Here is a 3,769-nt window from a genome sequence, read left to right as displayed (position 1 = left end):
TGGATACTGACATATTTCAGAGATTTATGTATATTAATGACATTTTCGAGAATGTTGCTTATATGGGAGCTATGGAATATTGTTGACCGATCGTCACGAAATTTGGTCGTCAGAGTTCGGCTTACATAAAATTTAATTGTGCTGGATTTGGTTTGAATATGTTTATAATTAAGATATTTATGAGAGCTTACTTATTTTCAAATAGGCCAATTGTATGTGGGCTAGGATAAATAATGTGCTGATTCTAACCAAATTCAACAGCCTCTGTCCTTGGGGCAATATAAAGTTTTGTGCCAAATTTTGTCGAATTATCTATATACCTGCGACCTGTAGTTTTATTACAAGGTTTACATGGATGGACGGACAGACGGACGGATGGACATCGCTTAGTCAACTCAGAAAGTGATCCTGAGCAGATTGGTATACTTTAAGGTGGCTGTTGGGACAATATTTTTGTATGTTGCAAACAACAGCGCTAACCCATTATACCTCTCCCACTACGGTGGTGTAGATTATAAACATGCTCTTTTCTTAATAAAACTTTTTTGTATACTAATACATTTTTTTTTATATTTTAATTTGACCTTTATATATATAAAGGATGAAATTTTGACATTTAGTATAGAATATTTGGGTCTTTAACGCACTATTTTTTTAAAAGGAATTTATTGACAATCTTAAAGTATATTGAAGGATAAACATTTTAAAGGACATTTTTGACATCTCCTGATCTTTACAGGATAAAGTAAAGATAATACAAAATATTTCACAACTCTTCTCGTTCTTTTGTCATACAATTTGTCATTGTTGGAATAGCAGGAGTATTTTTAAATATTTTTTGAAAAATGTACTTCTATGAAACTTTGAAGTCCTTAAAAAAGGACGCAGGATCACGAAATGAAAAACTGAAAACAAAAATTTTCTCCATTAAATTTATGGTTTAAGACGTATATCATCCGGTTCATGTCTAACAAATTTTTTCTCTATTTGTCGGACGGTGGAATATTATATAACAACTCCCAATTGTCGAGTAAAAAAGCAATTTAAAGGACAAAGCTCTTTTCGGAGTTGTACAACTGTAAAACTTTCAAATAATGTTTCTTTTCATCAGTTTATTCACAAAAATAGGTTTTTTATACCCAATATACTCTAAAAAAGTCCTATTTTTCTAAAGAAAAGTAATATTTTGAAAAAAGTACTCATTCCACAATAGAACCAAAATTTTGTGTGTTTTCTAGAAAAATGCAAAAATACCTTTTCCAAAACAGAGCAACACGAAAAAATAGCCATAACCAATATAAAAAATTCACGTAGCAAACCGTTCAAAATTCAAGGAAAAATGGATGACGAGACATTCAACAGTCGTACTCAAGTGGGTACGGGGACACGGAGATACTACAGGCAACTGCGTTGCTGATGATTTTGCTACCTGACGGAGACATAGATTTCATAAGTGGGATTCTGTTATCCAAATGTAAGCTACAAATTAGTAAGTTCCACTATGATCTAGCTCAGACAAGATGGGGTTGTGAACCCACATGCACTATTACCAGAATGATATGGCCCCGACTGAATCGTAGACGAACAATATATCTTCTTGGCTTGACACGCTCACAATTGAGTGGTGTAGTGGTGGTCATAACCGGACACTGCACTTTTGGCAACCATGCGAATAGACTTGGCTTGCCCTACAACGACTTCTGTAGAAGTTGTCAAAACGAGGAGGATGATGAGATCATATTTCATCTTCTTTGTCACTGTCCGGTATTAGGAGATCTACGCTTAAAGTTTCTGGGATTCCCTAAATAGTCTTTCAGAGCTCTCGAATATGAGGCTAGAGGGCATTAATGCCTTTATTGGGCATTAATGCAGTAATTGGTTAAAAAGATCACACATAGGGACTTCTTTAGAGCGACCTAATAACCGAAAACTCTTCGGTACGCAATATATCTCCCCTCCCTCTTTCTTCGGACATCTTCCTATTAACTGTTTCAACTGTTTCACTTCAATCTGTCCCTCTTTTTCTGACTTTATATTTTCAGGTAACACAAAGAGACCTACAGCTTTGGACCCACGTGAGCTGCTCTTCTTTTCTTCACTTCGCGGCTGCCTGGAAGCCTTACCTTATCTTAGGGTAGGTGAATATAAGTTAGTAAGAAAAAACTAAAGGAATTAAGTGTTTTGGGCCATAAACTATTAAATTATTATAAACTAAAGCATACATTTAGGTAGCTTTAAAAAACATAATTTCTAAATTTATTTTTAATTTTGTTGATTTTATATATTCACAATTTTTGTTCTTTATGACAAGGGCCATAACTTTGTCTCAGAGAGAAAATCCAAATTCCGAACTTTTTGCAAGATATGAGCCTGCGAAAATAATCAATTTTTTGCAAAAATGACATCGAGGACCCTAATCTTTGGGGGCCAATACAAAATGCATGACTTTGGGAAAAACTGGGAGACAAGGGTATTTTTTTGGATTTTTATCACATAGTGGTGCCCGTATATGGTTATATTTTCATGACTAAAAAAATTACACACAGTGTAATTTAATAAAATTGCACAAACTTTGACAATTATCTCGATCTAAATTTTAACAAAGATCATTTTCAAAAATATTTTTAAGAGTTGCTTAAAAATAGTTAATCTAAACTAAAGCCTTCCAAATTGATGTTTTTTATAAAAACACTTAGAACTTATAAAAAAGTACTTTCCTTTTTTTAAGTACGGATATAACTTTTTTTTTAGAAAAAATGACAAAGTTCTTTTTACAAATTTGCAAAAGACTTGTTTTAGAAAATACGCATTAATATTTTTTCTAAAAATACATACCAGTACCGCAATTCTGTAACTTTTTATACTTTCCTACCGATGTCGTTAAGTAACGAAAACTATCGGTTGCTTTAACGAATTTAATATTCACTATTTGAAGTTAACGATATCTCTCGGTAATAAATTTTAACGACGAATATAGTTAAAAATATAAATGTCAATATTTTTAAAATTAAAAAATTATAAAAATATTTACTATTTTTTCGTGTTTGCAGATAAATTCGTAGTCGTGTGAATAAGTAATCGCATTTATATATAAAAATCAAGCATCAGCTCACCCAAACATGTGTTGTTATAAGGACAGTCGACAAATTCAGATGAATTTCCTTCTTAGAATACTGTCTTAAAATCGATTTTATAACTTTTATATAAGTTTATAATCGTATCACATCGCCAAAAATGGAAAATGAATATAGGGATAAACATTATACACTCCAGAAATGTGTTAATTATGGATATTATGCCCCAAATAAAAGTTCCTCATAAAATTCGAATATTATTTTCTAAAATAAATATAATTGGTCAATTCACAACGTATCTTATCATGTCATATTGTCCTAAAATTTCACAGTGGTTTGTATTGCTTTTCAAAATAAATATAATTGGTCAATTCACAAGGTCTCATAATGTACTAATATTTCACAGTGGTTTTTATTGTTTTTCACGTTAAAAAAAGTCCTAAAATAATACTACTATGTATGCTATGTTTATTGTGTTATCGTAACCAGCCAGCAGAGACCTGCGCCGAATGCCTAAGAGTCGGTTAAGCCGAGCCGCCGAGACGAGATATGTTAGGACATTATGACAATATGACTGATAAGAGACCTTGTGAATTGACCAAATATATGTCCAAATTTATCTTAAAAAGATAATTAAAGCATGTTAATTTTTATATTAAAAACGTTGACCAAACCGTACTTTCAAAAAACAACTT

Source organism: Calliphora vicina, chromosome 2 (assembly GCF_958450345.1).
Source record: "Calliphora vicina chromosome 2, idCalVici1.1, whole genome shotgun sequence".
Classification (NCBI taxonomy): domain Eukaryota; kingdom Metazoa; phylum Arthropoda; class Insecta; order Diptera; family Calliphoridae; genus Calliphora; species Calliphora vicina.
This window is presented reverse-complemented; position numbering follows the sequence as displayed.